Below are 9,178 nucleotides of genomic sequence, written 5' to 3'. Positions count from 1 at the left end.
ACAGAGAACAGACTAATGGTTGCCAGAGGGGAGGGGCTGGGGGACTGGGTGAAAAAGGTGAAGGGATTAAGGAGTACAAATTGGCAGTTACAGAATAGTCACAGAGATGTAAAGTACAGCACAGAGAATAGAGTCAGTAATATCATGATGACTATGCATGGGGCCAGATGGGCACTGGAAATACTGGGGGACCACTCTGTAAAGTCCTTGGCTGTCTAACCACTATGCTGTACATCTGAAACTAATACAGAGTAGTATTGAATGTAAATTGTAATTGAAAAAAGGGAAATAACCTCTTTGATTTATAACACTGCCCATGCATTCATGCCTTATTGTATTTGTTATGGTCTTTTCCTCTACAAAATGTTACATTCTCAAAGGGAAGGGCCATGTTTTATTCATCTTTGTAACTACCCCAGTGCCTGGCACTGTGCCTTTTATTTTGGAAGGCCCTCCACAAGCTTTTAATGAATAAAATGGAATTATCAACTGCCTCCGTTATTCAATTCTATTTCTTTTTTTAAAAATAATGTACTTTGACTTGGCATTTCTCACAGAGGGATTTGCTTTTCATCTTCAAAAGATGCAGAGACCATTCGGAGGAAGAGGCCTGCATCCCCTGCACGTGATGGTTGCTTTCTCCACACTGCTCCAGGGAACCGGCTAGAGCCCTTCCTCCCGCAGGCTGGGACCCAGTTCTCCTCTGCGGGAAACACATTCAAATGCACCACCACCCTTTTGTCAGACCACGGAGTCAAAAGAAAATCAAGGCCCAAAGATGAAAGAACCTATTCCAGCTCAGCCCTCAGTCCCAGCCCGTATGCGAGCTGGAGGCCTGACAGGTGATGTGCTTTGCTTGTGGCAGAAGTGCCATTACTACCCTTCCCAAATCAGGGCTCTCCCAGGAGTCCCCAGCTGAGAAGGGCAGTGGCCTGTGACAGAAGGAGTCTTTCCCCTTATTGACAGAGGGGAGACAGCGTGTAGGTTTGTGGCTAGATAAGTAAAATTCCGACTCCGTCTTACTGTGTTTGAATGACAGGACGTGTGGACGTGCTTGCTTTGCAGAGAACATTAGATTTCAGTGGTGAAGTCATGTATCGGGAAGTCTCAGAGTGGACACCCTCAGCCCTTGTTGTCCATGTGGCTGAACATGAACTCCTCTTGGAGCCAGAGCCAAGGAGAGGGCCCTATGGTCCGCCAGGGAACAATCACAGCACACGGCCCACATCCACGCGGGCCTCGGAGGAGGGGCTGCCCTCAGGCCATGGGAGCAGCTGGCCCAGGAGCCCGTGTGCAGGGATGTGGAGAGGCAGTGGAAGAGTCACCCTCCTGCCCGCCCCACTCCCCGGGAGGTACGCACCCACCCACCCACGCTGCTCAGTGCCAGTCAGAAACCACTTTCAGGTCCTGAGCTTTGGTAAAAGACGTTCTTTTAATATTTGCCTCCTTTTTTCCCAATGAAGGGCTTTTACTGCCTTATATTGGTTTTCCCACCCCTGACACTGTTTATTGATGTCCTCATCTGGGAGGGGAGGAGTTAGCTTTCTGCACCCTGTTCCCATTACACTTCCCTCCTCTCCATAAAGTGATATCAAAATTTTAGTATCTTTGGCCCTGGCCGGTTGGCTCAGCGGTAGAGCGTCGGCCTGGCGTGCGGGGGGACCCGGGTTCGATTCCCGGCCAGGGCACATAGGAGAAGCGCCCATTTGCTTCTCCACCCCCATCCCCCTCCTTCCTCTCTGTCTCTCTCTTCCCCTCCCGCAGCCAAGGCTCCATTGGAGCAAAGATGGCCCGGGCACTGGGGATGGCTCCTTGGTCTCAGCCCCAGGCGCTAGAGTGGCTCTGGTCGCGGCAGAGCGATGCCCCGGAGGGGCAGAGAATCGCCCCCTGGTGGGCGTGCCAGGGCGCATGCGGGAGTCTGTCTGACTGTCTCTCCCCGTTTCCAGCTTCAGAAAAAAAAAAAAAAATTTTAGTAACTCAATGTTTATGGTGTTATGACTATATTTTGTTCACAGCTGAGCCAAGTAGTGTATTATAAATACATTTTCTCATCTTTATAAATGTTTGTATGTAGAGAAGTTAACAATTTTCTCATTTACCTGGTTCTCTAGATTCCTATCACTGAATTCATTTTGAAAATTTCCATCAGAACCATAAATATTATGATTTTTTTTTTCCAAGTGAGAGGAGGGGAGACAGAGAGATAGACTCCTGTATGCGCCCCAACTGGGATCCACCCAGCAATCCCCATCTGAGGCCATGCTCACACACAAGCAATTTTTAGTGCCTGAGGCAGAGGCTTCATGGAGCCATTCACAGCACCCGGGGCCAATGGATCTATTGAGCCATGGTTGCGGGAGGAGAAAAGAGAGAAAGAGAGGAAGAGAAGCAGATGGTTGCTTTTCCTGTGTGCCCTGACCGGGAATTGAACCCAGGACTTCCACATGCCAGGTCAACATTCTACCATTGGGTCACCTGGCCAGGGCCTGTTCTGACTTCTTAATGGACACTTTTAACTTGGAAACTTATGGCTTCTAGTTCTGAGAATTTAATAAAATAGGTCTTTATTTTATGATTCTCCCCTCTCTCTATTTTCTTCAGTTCTTTCCTTCTAGAACTATTATGTGCCTGTCTGAGTTCTCCGAGAAGCAGACGCCAGGGCAGGATGAAACATGTTTGGATTTTGTTAAGGAAGATGTCCTTGAGGGAAATAGTGAAGGATGGGAGGGGAGGCCGCAAGGCAGGTCTGACCCCGGATGCAAGAGACAGGGAGGGGACACATCCTAGACTGCTGCCCAGCCACTGAAGTCCCTACGCCCTTCAGAGGATCCTACTTCTCCCAGGGACTGACCTGCCTCCCTGCCCCAGCCTCATGCAGTCAGTGGCTGGAACAGAGACTGTGACCGATTCCAGCAGGCGCAGGTGTGCGCCTCTCCCCACTCCACAACTGTGGCTGGAGGGTGGCTGGGTCCGCGCTCGGGCAGCCGCTTCCCAGCTCGGACACTAAGTCTCCTGCAGGGACCTTCCACTTTTCTTACCTTTTCTCTCGTGTCCTTAGTCTTTAAAAAAAGACTCCTGGGAGGTTTTCTCAGCTTTGTTTTCCAATTATTTTATGTACTCTTAATATTTTTAATTTCTAGGAACTCTTTCTTGTTCTTAGAATTTTTTTCTAGTTTCTGGTTCTTATTTCGCATCTGCAATCTCATCTTTTCTCTCTGGGTATAAGTGTGGGTTTTCGATTTTTATTTTGCTCCCCACTTGGTCTCTGTGACTCCAGATTCCCTTTCTGTTTTGTCCTGATTGTTCCCACATTAATATCACAGCTGGGGACACGGAGAGACTCCGGGGTGCCTTCTTTCAGTGCCTGTGAGCCCTGGCTGCCTGTTGGCACTGCAGCTGCGCAGAGGCGCTGGCAGCTCATCGGGCACCGTGAGGGAGAGGGCTGGGTCTGAGCCTGCAGGTAGGAAGTCTTGTCTCTCAGCCCATTGCGTTGTCCTCAGGAAAAGTAGCCCTTTTCCTGCAAGGCGGCCATCAGGTGCCTGGGTGCTGAGTGGAGGAAAGGGTCAGGGGTTTCCCTCCAGCGTGCAGGTTTTCACACAGCCCTGCCCCCTTCTCTGTCCAGCCCAGTGCTTCACCCCTGCCCTCAGCTACATCTGGAGAACCCCAAGCCGCACTCTGGTTTTCTGCAGAGTGCACCTCAAGCCCTGGGCTGGTGAACCTGTTTCCAACAACCAGTTTCCCCTGTTCCTGCCCCGCAGGTCAGCCCTGCCTTCCGAGGTTCTCGGGCTCACCCCCGGCTTTGCGAGGTAGCCCGGGCTTCTTGCTGACTTCTCTCCGGGCAGGCACTGGGTTCCACGGCTGCTTCTCTGCCCTGTTCCTTCGTCTGCCAGCTCCCTACGCTTTGTAAGAATCCCTAGACTGCGGTTGCCCTCTTTCCTGTTCTCTTTGTCTTTGTGGACTTTACCTCTTTCACATTTCTTTACTCTTCTTTTGTATTGAGTTCAGGAAAGAACAAAATTCAACTTTTGTTTAACTTGCTGTATCTTCACCTTAAACTTCTCTTCCATGTCATTTCCTGGTTCCTGAAAATAAATGAGTCCAGTGCTTTTCAAAGGCTGTGTCAGACAGTGTCCAGCTAGACCTGCTCTTTAACTCACCGGAGCAGAGGCAGGGCCATGACCAAAGCCCTGTTCTCTCACACACGGAAACTGGGTCCACCTCACGGATAATCAGTCACGTCAAAGAGGTAATGGTGGGGGAGAACTGCACATCCCAGGTGGGCCTGCATTTGACTCCCGTTTAGTGTGCCCGAAGCTTGTCGAGTGAACTGGGGTGACGTGTGCCGAGCGCAGGCACAAAGGGGGCGTTCCCCTCGTGTGGCCCCCCTCTCTTCTGTCCAGACTGGGGAAGGCTTGCCCTGACCGCAGTGCTGTGACTGGCTGCTCCTGCCCTGGGTTGTCATTCCTGTTACCACTCCTGGGACCCAGAACTTGGTTCTGCTTTGCCTGGTCCCACCTGTTTTCCCTGTGCCTGCCCCTTAGAACTCGTCCTCACTGAACGGAATGCCCCGTGTTCTCCTGAACCAGACAAGTACCTCAAAAGGCCTGCTGTTTATCCACATTGCTCCGGTTGGAATGGTAGTCACGGGTAGAAGGATGTCTTTGAAATGATCCATATTCCTTTAAAAAATAAACCAGTCGGTGAGCCCAGTCCTGAAGCTCAGGTGCGGGGGTGGGAGGCTCCTGGGCTTTGAGGGGTGAGTACCCGGTGGACATTAGCAGGGTTACCGCAGGGCCGGGGAGGACTGAGCAGACTGCCCGTGGTGAGGGCCCGCTCCCGGACAGCAGAGGCGGGAGAAGTGGCAGACGGGCGGAGCAGGGGCAGCACGTCTCCATGAAGACCGTGGGTTGGGGCGAGACTGAGAAGATGAGTCATGTTAGTTTTATGGAAGGTGCAGGGTTCTGCTAGGTTGAATGTCTTTAAGATCGTGCAAACAGGAAGAAAGAACGCATCAGTCCTGGCCTCCTGGTTGCTTAGCAACGGCCTCTTTCTCTTTCTCAGCAAATCCCAAGGGGCTGTTTGAAGGTGGGGGCAAAGGGTGGGGGCTGAGGTAAGATAAGTACATGGTCTGCATAACAATGGGACGTTTGGCCCCGCTGTGACAGAGATACTGGGCTTGCAAATGAATGAGGCACTTAAGAAAACACTTCTTTACCTCGTTTTAAGTTTATTCTGTACTCTGAGAATTACTGTTTACCTACGTGAGGTGCAGGTTTGTGTGTGTGTTTCCAGTCCTCTGCAGGATAGCTGGGAGAATGAAAGGCATCTCACGACTCATGCAGAAGCTGGTCTTCTTGGGACCCGCTCTGGAAATGGGATTGTGAAAGCCCTTTTTCTGAGTTGTCCTATGCAACCCCACTGTCTTTCCTGCTGCCGCCCTCTGACAGCTCCCACTTGGTCGGAACAGCCCAGGTGCTAGTCCAGGACCCGGTTAACAGCGCACAGATGGGAAATACCTGGGAGAGGAAGCCAGGCAGGAGCTAGGAGAGCTGCCACATGTGATTCGGGACTGCCCCAGTGAAGGAGGTAGAGTAGGAAGGTTGGCACATCCTAGCCTTCCCTGGAGTTTAAGGAGGGCTCCACAGGCCAGGCCCAGTCCTCCAGGTGCTCTCAGGGAAGCCCCCTCACCCCCAGCATGGTCCCTGGTGTGGGCGCGACCCAGCCATGTCCAAAGGAAGCAGCCAGGGCTGCACACCCATGCCTGCTGCACTCATTGGTGGGCAGGGCACATTCCCATGGCTCCACGCCCAACTTGGGGAGATGCCCCCACTCGGGGAGAGGTGCACCTGGGCTGGGGAGGCTGTCCTGAGAGACGGGGGTGGAATGCCTGAAGAGTAGAAGTGGACCACACAGCAGAGAGAGGGCTGAGCCGAGGGGCAGGGAACAGGGGTGAGGGACGGGGAGCAGGGGTGAGGGACGGGGAGCAGGGGTGAGGGGCGGGGAGCAGGGGTGAGGGGCGGGGAGCAGGGGTGAGGGACAGGGAGCAGGGGTGAGGGGCGGGGAGCAGGGGTGAGGGACGGGGAGCAGGGCTGGGAACCACTATGCTCACAGGAGACCTTCCCAGGAGGGAAACAGTCATGTTCAGCCCAAGCTTTGACTCTCTCCTCTTCTCTTTGTCCCTGTGATCTTGCCGCCCCTAGTATAGCTCTCTCACAATCGAACTTCATAAGAGATGCGACTATATACTATCTTTACTTACAATTACTCTATTCTTTTTTCCTTTACTATAACAACTGATTATACTTATAAGTCTTTGGGAAAAAAATGTCCTGCATGGTGATTACCAGAGAGAAAGGGGTTGGGGGGTGGATAGAAGAGGGTAAAGGCGGGTGTAAGTGATGAGGAAGGGGACTTGACTTGGGGTGGTGAACACACAACACAATATACAGATGATGTGTTATAGGATTGTACACCTGAAACCTATGAAATTTTATTAAGCAATGTCACCCTACTAAATTCAATAATAAATAAAATAAAAATAAAAACCTTCTATTGACTATAACATCAAAAAGAGTAAACTGGTTAGGAATAACCAACAAAGTTAGTGTAAAATTGGATACTGAAAATTAAAAAAAAAAAAAGTCTTCTCCTGTATAATTATACATTTGCTTCCATTTTCTTCTCCTGGTGAAAGTCACTATGGATCAGTCCCATGTAATGAGTGGTTCTGGGATCCCCGGCTCACGGTCTCCGAGCTCCACGCTGCTCTGCAGCTCCAACTGCTCCTTTCCCCACGTTCTCCGGGTGAAGTCTGAGGCTCAATACCGTCTATGTCGCATGCAGTGGAGAAGGAGACAGACAGTGAAGGGATGTGTGGTTTGTATGTATTCACTCCCTGCTACTCCATGAAAACAGAGTGGCAGCTCACGCAGGAGACTGTTTTTCTGATGCTCTGGCGGTAACCAGTGATGGTCCACGGAGAACACCATCACAGGGAAAGGCAGTGGGAAGACAGCCATCAGGAGGGTGTAGTAAGACTTCCTCTCCTTCGGTGTAAACAAGAGTAAGGGAGATAACCCCAGAGGATTGAGGTTGGAAGGAGGAGAGGAAGCTGGGGCGTGGGGGATGTTGATTTTCACTAGTGTTCCCTCAAGGCCAAGTGCATGACAGGCGCATTGCATGTGCTATCTCACTCCCCACCTGTTGGGCAAATGAGTTTGTCAAATTTGTATTTTTTGAGTTTGTTCATTTTTAGTGTTAAACAATGGCCTTCGGCAGCATCAGGTAGGTGATCTGTGAAATTGCACATTGCTTTCCTGCTTGGGAAGGGCCACTGTCTTGCTAATGTTTGCTGGAGGAGGAGGGAAGAAAGCCATGTGTGCAGAGAGAGAAGAGAGAGGATGAAGGTGTGCAGATGGGAACTGGAGGTGAGGGGCTTTTGTGAGCTCCGCTGAGACTGGTGAGGCCTTTGATTTTAGGAGAAAGCGGAGAAGATTCTCCTGGTTGTGGAACCAGAGAATGTGTCAGTGGCTTTGGGAGCCCTGAATGAAGAGGGAAGTGTTTTCCCTTTGTGTGTTTGCTCTTTGGCCAGTGTGAGACTTTAATAAAGGAATGGCCTATCATTTTCTGGCTCCACTGTTTCCTTACTGTCTGTTGAATCTAACAGGAACCTGCATGTTGATGGCCACGATGGCGGCAGCTACTGGCCACACACCGCTGCAGCCCTCCGAGGATGAAAAACTCGCAACTGGCCCCCAGGTGACACGGTTGGTAGCACTCACTCCAACTCTGCTTTGTTACACAGTTCCGGCTTCAAAGCCTTACATTGTGCTGGGATCAGAAAGACAGATGAATGGCCCAGAGACAGTCAGGTCAGCCTGACCCATGGCCACTGAATGAGTCACTGAGCGGGAGAAACTTTGGAGGGGCTCCTTGGAACTCCCAGTGTCCCCACCTGGGAGCATCTAGCCTAAGTGCACATGTTCTCAACCTCACGCGTTTGACTGGGACCCTGTCAACCTGAGCAAATTGGCCTTCTGGTTCCAAGTCATGGCTCCACAAACAAATCTTTCTTAATTAGCCTGGGCAGCTCAACACCTCTGATGTATCTAGCCCATTTCACTGCCCCGCCCACTCTTGTTGGATCCGGTTCTAAAGTAAACTATGCTTTTTGAGAGCTATTGCATACAGATGAGTAGGCAGCCAGTCCCAGCTGACCCACAGACTCATAAAAACCAACAGGGCCTCGGGCACCCTTATCCAGGACACCCAATCTCTTGGATCAAAAGTGCAAGGACTCACTCACATCAAGGATCCGGCTGCATTCTTGGGGACCGAGAAATTGAGTATTTGTCTCAATATTTACCCTAGCAATCCATGAGGTAAGGAGGAGAAATGCCTCAATGCCCCTTTGTAGAGAAAAAGGAGTTAATTCTGGTGAAAATTTAGCCCTCTTTCCCCCATCTGAAATCTAAACAGAGTGTCCATCACTCCCTGGGGGATAAAGTGTGGTCTTCACTCACTCACTTGATGCTCTGGATCTTCTGATCGCACGTGGGTTCTGAGCTGTGAGCGTCGAGCTGCCCTCCCTAGGCCATGCCACAGCTCCGAGCTGAAGGGCCACTGGAGCCTCTGGCTGCCTCATGCCTGGTGCTCAGGTCTTCTCTTCTGGGGGGCAGACAGGGGTGTAGGGGTCTTCGCTGGCATGTTTCAGACCTTGTGTAATAGCAGAACTTCTCTCAGCCCTTTCCGTCATTAAGGTAGAGGACACAGGTGCTAGTGAGGTCTAGTGTAGAAAAGGCTTCACACTCAACTGGGTGAAAGGTGTTAGTAAAACATGTCATTTACCTTCATCTGAATGCCTTTCCTTCATTTTATGTGACGCTGCATGATTCCCAGTAAATGCATTTGGATTTCTGAACATTTATTCAGATCCCTAAATCCTGCTGTGACAAATGCTTTGTGAAAATTAGTGCTACTCTTCTCCTGTGCTCTGCGTTATATGACCCCAAGAAAGAGCAGGCATGCTCTTTCTCTCCAAACAACTCAGTCTTGTAGGGTCTGTGTATAGTCTCTTTTTTTTTTTTTTTTTTTTTTTTTTTTTTTTTTTTTTTTTTGATTAAATTTTTTTTTTTTTTTTTTTTTTAAATAAATTTTTATTAATGGTAATGGGATGACA

The 9,178-nt window shown here is 50.4% G+C and overlaps 1 protein-coding gene across 4 annotated transcripts in view; it reads left to right on the top strand.

The window, feature by feature from the left end:
- The first annotated feature begins 8,227 nt into the window (after positions 1–8,227).
- Positions 8,228–9,178, top strand: part of KCNJ1 (potassium inwardly rectifying channel subfamily J member 1) — a 36,798-nt gene continuing 35,847 nt past the window's right edge. For all 4 annotated transcript variants that reach the window (XR_010748972.1, XM_066365220.1, XM_066365219.1 and 1 more), the window contains exon 1: positions 8,228–8,381. The gene's annotated coding sequence lies outside the window, so the exon portion shown is untranslated. The remainder of the gene's footprint in view (positions 8,382–9,178) is intronic.

This window comes from Saccopteryx leptura, chromosome 2 (assembly GCF_036850995.1).
Source record: "Saccopteryx leptura isolate mSacLep1 chromosome 2, mSacLep1_pri_phased_curated, whole genome shotgun sequence".
In the NCBI taxonomy this organism is placed as follows: Eukaryota; Metazoa; Chordata; class Mammalia; order Chiroptera; family Emballonuridae; genus Saccopteryx; species Saccopteryx leptura.
The sequence above is the reverse complement of the archived record's forward strand: the minus strand, read 5'-3'. Positions and strand labels throughout refer to the sequence as shown.